Source organism: Tachypleus tridentatus, chromosome 12, assembly GCF_004210375.1.
Source record: "Tachypleus tridentatus isolate NWPU-2018 chromosome 12, ASM421037v1, whole genome shotgun sequence".
Classification (NCBI taxonomy): domain Eukaryota; kingdom Metazoa; phylum Arthropoda; class Merostomata; order Xiphosura; family Limulidae; genus Tachypleus; species Tachypleus tridentatus.
The window spans coordinates 116,308,182-116,325,734 of NC_134836.1; the positions used below are offsets into that span (position 1 = coordinate 116,308,182).

Below are 17,553 nucleotides of genomic sequence, written 5' to 3' on the forward strand. Positions count from 1 at the left end.
TAAACAAGCTCACCACAATAAAGTTTTAGTCTCTACACTAGTTCAAAATATGCATGGGTATCGAATAGTTTCTCTAGTTTTCGTAGCAACCATCACCAGCCAGTATTTCCTAGAACACTTTTTACTTGGATGGAAAGCTGTCATCCAATCTTTACCGGAATTAAAAGTACGAAATGAAGACGAGATAACTGATGAATCTCACCAGAATACACAGAAAAGTCAAAACAAAAACAGAAGTAACAAGATTTATATATCTTTTATAAATTATGCAAGATTTCAAGGATTTTTATTTTGTTTTCGGTTTGTTTGTTTGTTTGTTTGTTTTGAATTTCGCACAAAGCTACTCGAAGGCTATCTGTGCTAGCCGTCCCTAATTTAGCAATGTAAGACTAGAGGGAAGGCAGCTAGTCATCACCACCCACCGCCAACTCTTGGGCTACTCTTTTACCAACGAATAATGGGATTCACCATCACATTATAACGCCCCCACGGCTTTAAAGGGCGAGAATGTTTGGCGAGACGGGGATGCGAACCCGCGACCCTCAGATTACGAGTCGCACGCCTTAACCCACCTGGCCATGCCGGGGCCTTTTGTCTTCGGAAACAAGAAACTCGATGGCTATATCTACTAATTGCCCCTGGTTTTGAAGTGATAGCTTAAAATTAAAGGACAACTGATCAACAACACCGACCGCCAACTCTTGAGCTACTCTTTATAAACGAATAGCGAGATTGACCCTTATATCATAGCGTGCCCATGTCTGAAAGGGTGAGAGCATGTTCGGTAACAGGTTTCGATCCCGTGACGTTTCGAGTTAGACGCCTTAACCACTAGGTTTTGACACAATAATGTGACGTATTCAAAGAGTGATGCCATTTACGTTTGTTGTTCTTCTGTTCTTTATGAAGAAGTTGCTAGCTCCCAAAATCGTTCCCCTAATTTTAATCAATATCTTAAGTTAAAATGAGGCTTTACACACTTTACCAAATCCCTATTAAAAGCTAATACACTTAACACAAGATAGGCAGGTAAAATAGAAAAATCTGGCTGATAATGCAAAGTATATACGAAAGACTAAACATTTCGGGCCATTTCTCCAGCAAAGCCTCTTGAATAACAATTAAAAAGAAATATACTAATATTTCAATTGTTATGTCCAAAATGTAAACTTCTCGACTCTATACCCATACTTGATTTGCATTTAACGACACACCTTTTCCTCTTCGTGGAATACTATTGGTACTTCCACTTGAACGTTGGCCAATCAAACCCTAACAAATCTCTTCGTCATGGTTTCTGGAGTTTGTCTTCATACTATGATTAACGCTTCCTGGGATAATGGACGGAAGTGTCTCGCCTTTCAAAATGATTTTTTGAGACTTCACTCGTGTGGGTTGCCAGGGCGATTACCCGTAATCTTTGGCTTAATATTTAATAAGACTAATTAATAGGAATGAAACTAGTTTTTGTATACATATAAAATGAGTTTAGGTAAACTTCCCTCCAAGAAGAGAAAGCGAGTGGAAACACTTTACATGGAAGTCATAACAGCAGGGACAGTTCTTAAAATTATTAACATATTTTATAATATTGTGAAATGCTCCAATAATTAAATATTTACTTATTCTGAAGCTTATCCCAAAGCGGACCTAACGACACTATTTTTTAGACTCAATATGTTTCGATTTGTATATGGTTCAAACTCAAATGTTCAGTATAAAGCTTTTTATTTGTCAAAATGAAATAGGCAGAAGTTAATAAGGAAACGCCCCCAGCTTACGTTTACTTGTAATTATTGGAATTTTCAGCCTTAATATTGATTTAATACTCGCGTAGCCCAGGTCAGTTACTCTATGTTTTCGATACAATCGTCCATAATTTTGAGATGTATTGACCTGAGAGAAGACAACCAGGTGATTAGGGCGCTCGATGGTTTGAATCCTCGTCATACCAAATATGCTCGCCCTTTCAGACGTTGGGGCGTTATAATGTTACATTCAATCCCATTATTCGCTGGTAAAAGAGTTGGCGGTGAGTGGTGATGACTAGCTGTATTCCCTCCAGACTTACACTGCTAAATTAGGGACGGCTAGCACAGATAGCCCTCGTGTTGTTTTACGCTAAATTAAAAAAACAAACAAACAGAAAGCAGCCAGCCAGCATAATCCGCTGCCTCATGGGCGTTGTCTACTTATCTGAATGGAATAGCGCATCATAACTGAAAGTTCGAAACATCTTGAAGGGCATAACGTTTCGAACTCTGAACCCTTTGATAAATAGATTAATCAAAACAGCTATATAAAATTTGCTAACGTTGCTAAACAGGAGTTTTCTATTTATATATATATATATAAGCAGTCTCACGATTAAACAGTTAAATAGTTGATCAAAGTTTCTTACCACTAACCTCACCTCACCGTGAAACTCACTCTGGGTGTTAACCCTAATTACTAAATGCATTATTTCTTTACTTTGTCTTCAGATTTATAACTCATGATTACATTTAACTTGTGGTTTAGTATTTGCAAGGATAGCTGAAAACAAAAACATAGCCACTGACTTATCTCGACTATAATTATAAGGTAACTGAAGTGTCCTTAAGGTAAAACCACCTTCACAAGAGCAACTTCCTAAAAATATCCTTTAATACCAAGATGCACTTTGACGAAAATTTACAATAAAACGACCTCTACAAATGCTTTAAGAATCACAAAAATGACAGTATATATTTATATTTAACAATAATAAAAGGTTAAATTTTTATTTCCAACAGTTATCGTGCAGCTAAACTAAATTGAAACTGCCTGGTTCAGAGTGACACTTCTAGAAAGTCTTGGAAGACTTTCCAAACACTGTTTTTCATATCTGAACTACTCCTATGGACATTCTCTACAAGTGTCACTCTGGACTTGACATTTCTTCACTGTGAATACTCTGATCTAATCATCCAGAACAATAAAGTTATTTCCATCGAATCATGGGCTGAAATAAATGAAAACTAAATCTTTAGCCCATTCATCTCTCTGTTTGGTTGTTAAGCAGACATAAAAAGAACCTACCTATATTTATATGTACATTTACTCTAATGAAACTAACAACTTCAGACACGACTCTCCTGATGTTAAGTGTGCACACAAATATTTTCATTTCATAAATTAAACATGAAACACTATTAATTTTCTGAAACAGAAAGAAGTGAATGGTGACATACAGAGAAAAACTGATTCAAAATAACTCATATGAACCACAGGTAGCTCTTACTTTACATAGAAAAGTACAGCAGTGACCCAACTGACCTTTTATAATACCATATACAGTAGCTCTTACTTTACATAGAAAAGTACAGCAGTGACCCAACTGACCTTTTATAATACCACATACAGTAGCTCTTACTTTACATAGAAAAGTACAGCAGTGACCTAACTGACCTTTCCTTTTATAATACCACATACAGTAGCACTTACTTTACATAGAAAAGTACAGCAGTGACCCAACTGACCTTTTATACCACATACAGTAGCTCTTACTTTACATAGAAAAGTACAGCAGTGACCTAACTGACCTTTTATAATACCACATACAGTAGCTCTTACTTTACATAGAAAAGTACAGAAGTGATAACTGACCTTTTATAATACCACATACAGTAGCTCTTACTTTACATAGAAAAGTACAGCAGTGTGATAACTGACCTTTTATAATACCACATACAGTAGCTCTTACTTTACATAGAAAAGTACAGTTGTGACCCAACTGACCTTTTATAATACCACATACAGTAGCTCTTACTTTACATAGAAAAGTACAGAAGTGACCCAACTGACCTTTCATACCACATACAGTAGCTCTTACTTTACATAGAAAAGTACAGCAATGACCCAACTGACCTTTCATACCACATACAGTAGCTCTTACTTTACATAGAAAAGTACAGCCGGTGTGACCCAATGACCTTTTATAATACCATATACAGTAGCTCTTACTTTACATAGAAAAGTGCAATGGTGATAATGACCTTTTATAATACCACATACAGTAGCTCTTACTTTACATAGAAAAGTACAGAAGTGATAACTGACCTTTTATAATACTACATACAGTAGCTCTTACTTTACATAGAAAAGTGCAGCAATGACCCAACTGACCTTTTATACCACATACAGTAGCTCTTACTTTACATAGAAAAGTGCAAGCAGTGATAACTGACCTTTATAATACCACATACAGTAGCTCTTACTTTACATAGAAAAGTACAGCAGTGATTAACTGACCTTTTATAATACCACATACAGTAGCTCTTACTTTACATAGAAAAGTACAGAAGTGTGATAACTGACCTTTTATAATACCACATACAGTAGCTCTTACTTTACATAGAAAAGTGCAATGACCCAATGATAATGACCTTTTATACCACATACAGTAGCTCTTACTTTACATAGAAAAGTGCAGCAGTGATAATGACCTTTTATAATACTACATACAGTGGTGCTTACTTTACATAGAAAAGTACAGCAGTGATAACTGACCTTTTATACCACATACAGTAGCTCTTACTTTACATAGAAAAGTACAGCAGTGATTAACTGACCTTTTATAATACCACATACAGTGGTGCTTACTTTACATAGAAAAGTACACCAGTGATTAACTGACCTTTTATAATACTACATACAGTGGTCTTACTTTACATAGAAAAGTACAGCAGTGATAATGACCTTTTATACCACATACAGTAGCTCTTACTTTACATAGAAAAGTACAGCAGTGACCTAACTGACCTTTTATAATACCACATACAGGTAGCTCTTGCTTTACATAGAAAAGTACAGCAGTGACCTAACTGACCTTTTATAATACCATATACAGTAGCTCTTGCTTTACATAGAAAAGTTCAGCAGTGACCCAACTGACCTTTATTAATACCATATACAGTAGTGCTTACTTTACATAGAAAAGTACAGCAGTGACCCAACTGACCTTTTATAATACCACATACAGTAGTGCTTACTTTACATAGAAAAGTACAGCAGTGACCTAACTGACCTTTTATAATACCATATACAGTAGTGCTTACTTTACATAGAAAAGTACAGCAGTGACCCAACTGACCTTTTATAATACCATATACATTTGGCACTTTGACCAATAAATAAGCAATAAAAATAATTAAGGGTATTATTTGTTCAATAAAAGAGGGGGAAAGAATTGGTTTTCCCAAAAGATGTCCAACCTAAATATTTTACTGTTTTGCACCATTTTATTCAAACAGTAGATTTTTATCTGATAACACAACAAATTTGTATATTTCAAAGTTGTGACTGAAGAACAACAGTACAGTATGAAACAAAAAAATAAAAATTATCCATCATATAACTTGACCACTCTTATAACACTGAGAAGCACTACAAGTTGTTTTAGATTTCTTAAACACACTATAGTTAAGGCAGATGTCCAACAGCACTAACTATCCAATCATGTAGCTATCATTCTCGCAATATATCCTGGACCCAAAAATCCCCAGCACATTTCTGTGGCAACAGAACGTGACCTCAGGTTCACAGTCCAATCTACTTATGAATAGGTCAAGCTATTCACAGTATAAAGCTTTAAGTTGAGAAAAAGAATGTCCACTACCTTCAGAAAATATTATCCAATAATGTTATTTATGCATGTTTTATACTACCTTCAATGATAATTTTGAAATAAATAAACTGCTAAAATTATCATGTTTGATAAATACCCCTTAAAGTCAATTTCAGTTTCTTAAAACATTAACCATTTTAGCATGCCATTATTTCTCAGTCATAAACTAAACCAGTATTTTTTATTATTTTTACACACCACTATCAGTCATAAACCTATCACAAACTTTTATTTACTAACTTTACATATACATGGGTGTTCAATGGAAAAAACAAAACAAAAACTAATATCTGATGACACTGAAAACAAAATATTAAGTGACTTCAAATAACTCAGTGTTACATCATTAGTTAGTCTCAGTTCTTATATCGTGAACTCCATAACCACTTGTTTAGGGTTTCTTAGGTTAACATTACAGTCAGTAATGCTTAGCCATAATATAACCTACATCATTCCATCCCAAAATAACAAAATCCTCACCATGATAAACAGAGTTACACTTATTAGGAACACCTACAACAATTATTGCTATAAACAAACACTACTTAGTCTCATGTCTATATAGGCATGTGGAAAATGTTCAAAACATCAGTTTCACTAATTATAGAGCTATAAACAAACACTACTTAGTCTCATGTCTATAAAGGCATGTGGAAAATGTTCAAAACATCAGTTCCAATAATTATAGAGCTATAAACAAACACTACTTAGTCTCATGTCTATATAGGCATGTGAAAAATGTTCAAAACATCAGTTCCAATAATTGAGCTATAAACAAACACTACTTAGTCTCATGTCTATAAAGGCATGTGGAAAATGTTCAAAACATCAGTTCCAATAATTGAGCTATAAACAAACACTACTTTGTCTCATGTCTATAAAGGCATGTGGAAAATGTTCAAAACATCAGTTCCAATAATTGAGCTATAAACAAACACTACTTAGTCTCATGTCTATAAAGGCATGTGGAAAATGTTCAAAACATCAGTTCCAATAATTATAGAACAGCACTTCATTGTATAATTTAGAGCAATTCAAGTTGAAAAAAAAAACAACCAATACATTAGCTAAACTCCCACAGTGGTAAAGATACAAATCATTGCATCTATTAAATTTAAATTACACAAAATGATCAAGAAGGTAGATAACCTATAAACAATACATTACAAAACTTAAAATATCAAAGATAACAAAATGAAATAATTTAATGGTGTCAAACCAAACTCTTGAATAATTTATTGTTGAACACAAGCAATACACTTGAAATATACATCTAGGGTTACTTTACTTTATATACAGTTCTCATAATTCTAGTTTTGTTTCAAATGCATCTAAAAAGAAACCATATTAAAAATACACATTGTTTCAAGTTTCCTGATGCATAAAAAACAACCAGATTTTAGTCATGCAACTTTTACCAGTCATACTTTACATGGTTAACATTTCTAGAAACTCATAAATATTCCAAAATTGTAAGTATCATGTTATTTAACTGTATAAAAAGTTCACGCTTCGTTAGCAGAAAGACTTCACAATTTTACCACATTGGCTACTTTACAGGATTTAAAATAGTCCCATATACATATTACAGTACTTTTACATAAAATATAACCATAAAAAAAACTACTTTTTAGAGACAAAACATAAGCAAAGCAAAACTCTATCCTAAAAAGCACTTTTATCCCAAACCCTTGGAGATATTTATAACCAATGTTATTAGCCATGTTTTGACAAAAACTGTGAACATATGACACAATTAAAAAAAACAGACACTGATCAGACACAAAATGTACATCATTAGGATTCAGATGATATTTTTTGTACCCGTACAACTAATAATCTGTGTCCTTATATTCCACTGAATAGAAATCTGTACTGCTTTCACAGAATCTTCTAAAACCATCAATATAAATTTGGCATACAATAACACTTAAAACAATAAATAAAACAACAAATTTCAAATCACAAAATTCTGAATTATACAAAAATAATAACACAAAAAATAAATATTCATTTTATATTTTGTTCAGCTCTCTTTTATTAAACACATTATTGCTTACTTGTTTTGATTTCATGATTTTCACCCCCTGGAGGTTACTTTGGAGGTTAGATGACTTTTATATGGCAACAATAAGACAATTTGCATTAAGCTTAATATATTTAATCTGACTTGTAACCAAGTAGTAGAAATACTACAATATGACTGAACATCCCTGTATCATATTAACCTTTTATAAAAAAACACTTTTATGACAATAAGAACGAATCTGAAAATCTAAAACAAATATGGTATTTAAAAAAACACTTTAGAAATATATGAAATATCTATTAGTTCCTCCTGATTAGATATCTTGCTGCAAGCTTCAACAAACTTATGGCTCCATAGTTTCTAACAATATCTTGAATCTAGTGTGGTTACAATAATATAAAATATTATAACAATCCATGAAAAGTAGTGTGATACTTTTATTTTTTAAAACTAGGATAATGTTTGACATAAAATTATACACATTTCTTAAACAGCTAGCTAAACTATGCACTCTCAAGACAGCTGGTATGGATATTAAAACTTTGACTAAAATGAAATACAGAACATTTCGACCTTCTTAGGTCATCGTTGTTAACCTGAAGATGACCTAAGAATGTCAAAACTTTGTCCTGTAACTTATTTCGATTGAAGTTTTAATACCCATACCAGCTGTCTTGAGAATACATTTTTATTTCAAGTTGGTTTCTCCTCATCACGAGTTAACACCATACATATTATATAAGTCAGATCTATTAACAATCACACATCTTACATTTAACTCATGAGATGTGTAACAAATATTAGTTATGTTCAAAGTGAATGACCATGAAACAGTCAAAATTTTCATTAAGCTCACTACCAAAAACTTGCATAGAATAATTATTGTAGTAAACAGTAACAAGTCCAATACACATGATACTAAATTATTACAATATATTTTACTTAGTTTGTCACACGTAATACTTTAATCCATTAAAAGTTAAGCTTTATAAAGAGAAATTACATCAAAGGCTTACAAAATAACAGAACTATAAAAAGCAACACAAATTTTTGGGCACAGTGCAATAAACTTGTGAGTACATACTGGAATTTTATGTTAAGAGAATTTCTTCTACTGAAGAAATTACTGATCAAATTAAATACATTTTCCTAACTTTAATGAAATAATTGATATTTGCAATACATAATGCACAAGAAAAGTTACGTGTTTACATTTACCGTTTACTTAGTAACGTAGTTTAAGAAAACAAAAAAACCTTAAGGCCCACTTAATAAAACAATTATAAGATATCGATTTTAAATTTTTATGTATTTCAGAATCTAACGTATTATTAGTAATAGTTACACTGGCACTCACAAGGGGCAGTTAAGCCTACTCAGCAATTTTATCTTCGATACTAAATAACAAATTATAATGCATAAGAAAATTTACTATAAAAATACTAACAACTCCACCGTAGCTTTGCATTTCATACAGGCGCCATTTTGAAATAGCAATATTTCAATACTGCTGTCGTGAAATGACTCATTAAGAGACCATAAAAGCTAAAGCAGGCATCTTGTTTAAATTTGGAATAATTATCTGTTAACTTACCATTTAGAATTTCAATCGCTTTCTTAGCGGTTTGTTCGTCTGAACATTCAACGAAGGCATAGCCGCCTTTTTTCACGAGGACGGTGTTAGGGATAACCCCCGACTGCTCAAGAAACAATTCCCGTACTGACTCTTCTGTAGTGTCTGTTGGTAAATTTCCTATGTAAAGTTTATTCATTGTCTCAAACTTAATTGTCAAATTTAACTAAAATATATGTAACCAAACGAAAAACCAAAAGTTGGAGGATATATCCTGTAGTGATATGCCTACCGATACGCTTTGTTTAGGGCAGTAACTTTGGCTGGGGACACAGTCCTGTCTGGGCGGCCCAAAATACAGCTACCACGTGCTCGTCAATCAGATCACGTGATATATCTAGTTTCCCGCCTTATTCTTACTCATGCGCTGAATTTTGTCAAAATTATAACAACACGGTGAATTTTTGCAATTGCTATTTATCTCATTTGTGATTAATTAATATTTGTCTTTATATTCACGAAAGAAAAGAAGCACATTATTATTAAGCCATAATTGGTAAAAATGAGTTCTAGCCAATGACAACGAGTGCTCGACAAAGTCGGTATCATAGCCAATCAGTACGTTAAAGTGTTCATCGCAAATAATATTAACAGTAACAAGACAAAGCAACAAAACGAATTAGGAAGTGTCTTAACGAAAGAAAAAGGTTTGATTGATTATTGCTCGACTATTTTAAGCAGTCATCAGTATCGTAGAAGGCGGATATGGACATTTTCCTATCTGCACCAATAAAAATGATTGAACATTTGTGAAACAACTCTCAGGAAGTATATGGGAATGCACAAAATCCAAACTTGTACACAAGTTTCCAGGGTCCTAAGGCGATTCTTGGACACTCGCCTGTAATGGATGCGCCTATAACGCTATTACTTCGCTCGGTCAGAAAGTCTTCGTTGCTTTTAACTCGTCTTCTAAACCTCTCCAAAGTTACAGATTTTGAGTATTTTGGTTATAATACTTTTTATTGCTAGTAATTAGATTGTTATAAGTCATCAAGCTTTATAACATGACTATATTCTGATATATAAGTGATATCTTACGATCAAATCTAAACGTATTACTTCATTCTAAATTGTAGTCTTTAATGAATTTTGTTTTTATGGTGACTTGCTAGTGGACTACCATCTTAAACCTTTCTTCATAATAGATTGTACTTTGAAATTTACACCATATTTATAAATTTGTATCGACTTATTTCTACTCGATATTTCTATTTTTTCTAGTTTAGAAATATGTTTTCTGTTCTATTTGTGTTTTTCATACATATACACGAAGTTTCGAATCAGAGTATAAATGTAGGATATGGTTTAGTATATAAATATAGGTTGTGTTTCAGATGTTACAAATTTGATATTTGTTTACATTAAAAATATACCATAAAGTCCAAATAAGACTATAACTTATAAACACAAAGTGATGAGCATGTTTTTTGTGTATTTATTATTATTACTATTCGTATTTCTAAACGCTTTACACTTGGACATAATATAAATCGTTAAATAAAACTAAAAATTTACTTGTCCTAGTATACGTTATAGACAGTATAACGGATTCGACACCTAACACTAATCATCCTTGAACTGAAATGTGATATAAATACATTTCTCTTACTCGCATACGTCATACTAAGATACAATTTAATTCGCTTTGTTGTAACGTTAGCCTTACGTTGAGCAGGTTTTAGTTTTTTAATTATTCGGTGAAAATAATTCGAGTTGATGTAATAATAACAGTTTTTACATGCTGCCTTGACTCGTACACTATTGTGACTTGTAGGTCTAACCAACAATATAAATGGCGCTCAAACGGAAATACCTCGATAACGATACGATAACTAACGTAAAACAATAAACTTAATTATACAGCCCCACAAATAATTGATCGAGTAACTAACTGGGTATAAGCGATAACTAATACTGACCGAAGTATTTCATTAAAACCAAATAATTACTGAACTAAACTGACTTATCACTTCACCACCTTCGCCTATCAACTCTATTTATTGTAACTGGTGACTTGTTTATATTATACAATTTGCAAAATCCGTCACTAATATTCCCAAGTATTCTAAAAAATGTTAACATTTACTAGATATTTAACGTGATTTGTCCGCCCTCTGGCTAACGTATAAATCAAAATATAGAAAATATAGTTGACGGTGCATATAGGGAAAAATTATAGGGAATTTTACTTATAATTTTTTAAAGTTAAATTATTGACTTACTTCACTCATTCATGTCATGGTTGGCCTTGTATATGTTTGATAAGTACACTTGCTTCTGTATTACATATAAATACACTTGTCAAGTTAAGACTATTTGTAGAGAGGCATTTAATAAAAAAAAAAAACTGAAACTTAACGAATGTTTAAATGATGTGTTAGTAAATTCGGTATACTGTACATGTAAGACAAGCCATCAGGACTGATCTCACGTGTGTTCAGGTTAGGCACCACATTCCTTAGACCAGATGTAAAGCCGTGTTTCTTCAGGTAGTGGTAAGTCGGGTAAGTAACCTTGTTCCTTTTTATATATGCACCTTATATAATAGTTATGTAAGTTGTGTTATTAATGCGTGTATGTCATTTACGTTTTATATAATGTTATATACCATACATCATGCTATTATTGTAATAAATAACATAAAATGATTTTTGTTGTATTAATTTACACTGTTTCTGGGTATTAAGAAATTTGACTTTTTTCTCGTGACCTTATTTCCGGCTACCCTAAAGACAGTATTTTGGAAAAGTGCTGCCGAATTTTATCCAGTTAGTTAGAGATAAACTAAAACTATAACGGTAACATCAAGAAATATAACGTTGTTGATTATTACAGCTACAAATTAGTACAAATACAGTACGGTGTTAGATGCCCATGAACTACAGGTAAAGAATAATAACTGATTAAGCCTAAAGTTTAGATAAAGTAATAACGATTATGTGACTTGGGTGCAAACTATAAGCACCTTTGAAAGAACACTTAAAACAGCCAGTAATAACTGTATTAAAGACAGATTAAACTTCAAATTCATAAAACTGAAATATATCCACAAAATTTAACTTCACTGGCATGCACGTTGCAGTTGTTTCTCACATATACAAGTGTTCATCTTTATCAACAGAGCCCTCTGTAATTTTATACATAATTTACTGGGTTAAATTTAGTTCTGATCTCGATGGTTGCTTTAAAATTAGTAATAATTAATTACTTCCAGAAAGTTTCGGTTAAAGAAATGACAGTAATCTATAATTAAGTGGCCACAAAGTGTACGTTTTTATTTTTCTTATTCATAACCATATCTATTGAAAAATAATGTTTCTACAACTGTGAACTGTGGAGTATTGACCCTTTAGGTTAAACAATCGCGATTTTTTTTTTTTTTTGTAGAATATGACGTTTTCTGCTAGCGTTTTTCGTTAGATCGTACAGCTTACACATACAGTTAGCGTTAGCTCGAAATGCCATCCTCTTCAAATAAAAATAAAATAAAATTTACGACTGTTTAACCTGTTATATAATTTTGGCATATTTGTCGACAGTGCGGTTAACTATGTAGTTCTTTATATTGACCCTCTAGGCCCAGCCAAGAAATTGTGTTTTGTCGCTCCCTCATCTGTGATTTGTAAAGGCTTCTAGAAATTATTATTCTATATTTTAAACTTTATTCTATGATTTTTGTTTTTCCGTTAAACTTTTTTTAATGTGCTACGTAACATCATTCCTCGCTTACTTGGAAGCAGTACCTTGATTAAAATAACCATATTATTATTTTCTAATACTTTTGTTTTTGTTATTTATTACACCACTTTCCCTCTTAAAATAATTTAAAATTTAGATAAATATTTAAAATGAAATCAATTCAAACCGTGCCAGCCTTAAAGTAAGTCCTTTGTTGGAAGCTGGGTCTCTAATACAAATCTCAGCATTGATGGAGTAGCAGCCTCTTAAGACTTACCGCTGAGTTACTATGGGAGGGACAGTGTTATAAATTAGAAGAGGGTGAAATTTGGCGATACTTACCAAAAGTCAGTAACAGTGTTTGGCAACTCAATTTGGATAATACGAGAAGCGATTCTAGATCAACGTATACAAAACTTAGCGCTCTACATACTGCGAAGCCCAACAAAGTTGAATACCACTGTATAAGGTAACAAAAGTTAATGAAATATAACCCTGAAGACACTTTGTAGAATGGACGTAAACTGCCTGTTGTGGAGACACGAGTGTAGAGGATGACGTCTTCAGGACAAAAGGCTGAAGACTTTCGAAATGTCGTCCTCTACACTTGTGTTTCCACAACAGGCAGTTTACGTCCATTCTACAAAGTGTCATCGTGAATACTCTGCCTAAACAATCTATCAAAGAAATATATCCCATTTTACTAACAACTTTCCTACTTAAGACAACTGCACAACAGTAGACTAGAAAGTACGTTCATCATTCCATTTTTATTTTGGATTTAAAAGTGATTCCATAGTTTCGCGTTTTACTTTAACATACAAGTTCGCCGTTTTCCTTTATGACTTTTTCAAAATTTTAAATCGTACAAGAAAATAAGATAAACACAAAACGTGGTATTTATTTTATACCAACCAAAGAAATCCCAGTATTTTAAGACACAAAGATGAAGGTTCACAAAATAAAAAAATAATTTAAAAGGTTTTATTCTAATGTTTTCATCATATACGCCAATTATGAAATAAATAAAAACAAGTAGCACACGCCTACAGCACAGAAAAATAGACAACTGAGAGTAGGTAGACGTATGTCGTATATCTTGGGTGGCAGTGTAGAGATACATCAACATTATTTATTTTAAAATGAGTTAAGCCTTAGGTCAACTTGAATCCAAATGACATCGTACTGCACATAATCGTAGTAGTTTATAAAAAAAATCATTACTTTTTGCATTACAAGGTGATTAGATAATCATTGTATGTACCACAAAACTTGAAAATAAGCACTGACTTCAAGTGTTCTCAGGTGCTAAGGTTTCAAAAATACCACCAGTGGAGTTCAAGAAGAAGAAAAAAAATAAATTTTATTTTTAAAAATAAGAAAATCATTTCTATTTTCATTATTGTAAAAAATTGGATATATCATACAAATGTATTAATGTCTTTGTAGAACTATCCTAAATCATCCAAACTAGCCGGATCTCGTGAGGTATTACTAGGACTACGACCAGAAATATTGCTAACAACGACAGTTTGGTTTGTGATTAAGCACAATGGGCTATCTGTGTTCTGCCCACCACTGGTATCGAAGCCCGCTTTTTAGCGTTGTAAGTCTGCAGGCATGCCGCTGTGCCAGTGGCGAGGGGAGAGCAACACGAAAGTATTCAACAGGTTAAACAAAGCATTTTAATCTTTACAAGTAGAATTTAATCAGCTACACTGATGGTCAGGGCGATTTTTGTTTTTCTCTCATTACTTACTTTACTCTGATTGGAAGTTTTATTAGATTAGGATTTATCAGTGTAACATACAAGACAGTGCAGCTTAAGTACCATGCGTAAAAATGAGGAAACGTTCAAGCGAAAAGCATGCACACGTTATGCCTAATTCTGTAACAAAACTTCTGTGGCAAGTTCTTCTGGAAACAATGCGCATCTGACATTATCTAATACACAACTGGCGTGATGGTAACTCGTAATTTGTGGATCACGGGTTCGAGTTTCATCACCAAATATGCTCGCCATTTTAGCTGTAAGGTTGGTAACAATGTGACGGTCAATCCAACTGTTCGTTGATAAAGAGTTGGCGGTGTGTGATGTTGACTAGCTATCTTCCCTCTGGCCTAACACTTTTAGATCAGGGGCGGCTAGTAGCTTAGCGCAAAATTAAATAATTATCAAAATTTGGCGGTTCTTATACTGGCTTGCTTATAATACTGTGTTGGTTAGCATATAAAATAGTTGGGTTTTTGCCTAAAATATCTGAGGCGGCAAGTGACATAAACTGTTTGATATTTTGCCTATAGGAGGTTACCCTCTCATTTCTGTACTGCTTTGGACAACACTATGACTGGAAAGTAATGTATAAAATTATATTAACAAACAAAAAACTGCCGACATTTTAAATATCAAAACATATTTTCCGTAACTGTTGTTACAAAAAAAAAAAAAAAAAATTTGGGTGGCAGAAATAAGGTTTAGAAACCTTTCAAGCTTTGAAAAAGATTCGGGGGCCTGAAAGATAACCCGCGGTGGTCAGTAACTTTAACTTCTCTTCACCCTACAAGACTTTGAACTTCCTTTATCTCTAGGAGTAACGATGTTTACGATTTGTAAGGCAGAATGACATTGTTCAATAAGTGTTTGGACACAAGAAAATTCTGGCCAATCATATCTGCAGTTGTAATTAGTAGCTGAAAACCAGGTCAGTACATGAATAACAGGAGGAAACCCCCGGTAAACTCGGTACTTGAAATTATTTGTAGGTAAGATCAAAGTAAATTAACCTATGAGACCTTGGGAGTGGTCAAATGCATCATTCGAGAGGATATTTGACTTCCGGAGTCAAAAACTGTAACTAGATATTAAAATGGTCAAGAAGTGACGTAGGTTTCAGCTAAAAGTTTGTACTTGAAATACAACAAGAAGAAACAAAACAAACTCAGAGCCATTTTGGCTCGACTAAAAATAAAAGGAGCGCAAATATATTGTTGTACCTACACTCCAAGGTCCAACAAAATCGTACCTGACATTCATTTGACCAGTTTTGTAGTCACTATGAGAGAAACCCATACACATTACCTAACAGCGTGTTTGAAGGAAGATCGTGTTTTTTGTTTTTTGTTTTTAGTAGTTAGTGTTAGCGTGACAGGATGCGTGTAAAGCATCATAAAATTCAAAGCTGCTAATACTGTAAGAAAGTTAGAAATGTAATAACTTAATAAGATGTGCAGTTTTATGTAAGATTTTTACACGGTACCAAGTAGTTCTTTTACTATGCAGCTTAAGTTAAATGAACTTGAGTTACGTCTTTTATATATGTTTTCAATTTAGTATCAGTGTAAGTAGTCTCAAACAATTAGTGCTACTTTGGTTTCTTTATTTAAAATAGACTCGCATAAAAAAGACGTAAAGCAGGTTTCGATTACGAGACCTTTACCCTAACGGTGACGTCACCAAGGGAGCGTTGGGCCCCCTACTATTTTACATTGGAAAATTAATCATTTTCAACCAATGATTTTGGTCAGTTCTTTTCGAGCCTCACATAACTTGGTGCTTATATGGTACTCGATTCATAACCTGTGACTGAACGTGGTTGCCATGGGGATGCTATAATGAGACTGTCAATCCCACTATTCGTTGCTGAAGAGTATCCTGAATGTTGGCGGTAGTTGATTTTTACTACAAGTCTTCTGATTTAGCTGTCAGTTTAAAATTATAAACGTCAAATATTCCTCGTGTAGCTGTGCGTGAAATTCAACAAACAAATTTTTTATTTTAAATTTCGCGCAAAGCTACACGAGATCTATCTGTGTTAGTCGTCCCTTATTTGGCGGTGAAAGACTAAAGGGAAGGCAGCCAGTCATCACCATCCACCTTCAAGTCTTGGGCTACTCTTTTACCAACGAATACTGGAATTAACCATGACATTATAATTTCCCCATGGTTGAAAGGGCGAGCGTGTTTGGTATGCAGGGGATTCGAACCCGCGATCCTCGAGCGCCCTTACCACCCGACTGCTCCTACAATAATAGGTACTATACTTTAGGTACATGCGTATTTTTTTGTAACTGACAAATTTAACTTTAAACTTCTCAGGTTAATCGAATCTCTCCTCGTATCTGCATTAACCTTCTTGGCGGCTCGTGCACCTATGGTAGAAACCACTAAAAGGGTACGCGGTTTACTGAACATTTTAAACAAAGATGCAAAATTAGGGACCCATTCTACTTCACTGTGATTAACGTGGGTTAATTACCCCTTCCCTCTTTCTTTGTTTCAGAATGTCGCGCAAAGCTACACGGGAGATATTTGCAAGTAAGCATTCCTAATTTTGAACTGATAGGCTTAAGGGAAGGAAGCTAGTTATTAGCATCCATCGCCAATTCTTGAGCTACGTTTTATCTTATGACCTAATTGTGAGCAAGTCTGCAGACTTACTACCCTAAAAAATCGATATAGTTTGACTTCCTGAGTCCAAAACTACAATTAGATCTCAAATCGGTCAAAAGGTGACGAAGTTATGAGCTAAACGTTTGTATTTAAAAAAAAAATCAGAGCCATTC

At 33.5% G+C, this 17,553-nt stretch overlaps 1 long non-coding RNA gene and 1 pseudogene across 3 annotated transcripts in view; one reads left to right on the top strand and one right to left on the bottom strand.

The window, feature by feature from the left end:
* Positions 1-9,634, bottom strand: part of LOC143234440 (insulin-like growth factor 2 mRNA-binding protein 1) — a 99,670-nt pseudogene extending 90,036 nt beyond the window's left edge. Inside the window, exon 1 of the transcript XR_013018653.1 lies at positions 9,271-9,634. The product of XR_013018653.1 is annotated as an insulin-like growth factor 2 mRNA-binding protein 1 (transcript). The remainder of the gene's footprint in view (positions 1-9,270) is intronic.
* Positions 1-17,553, top strand: part of LOC143234444 (uncharacterized) — a 65,485-nt gene that overhangs the window by 31,824 nt on the left and 16,108 nt on the right. The window lies entirely within an intron of this gene.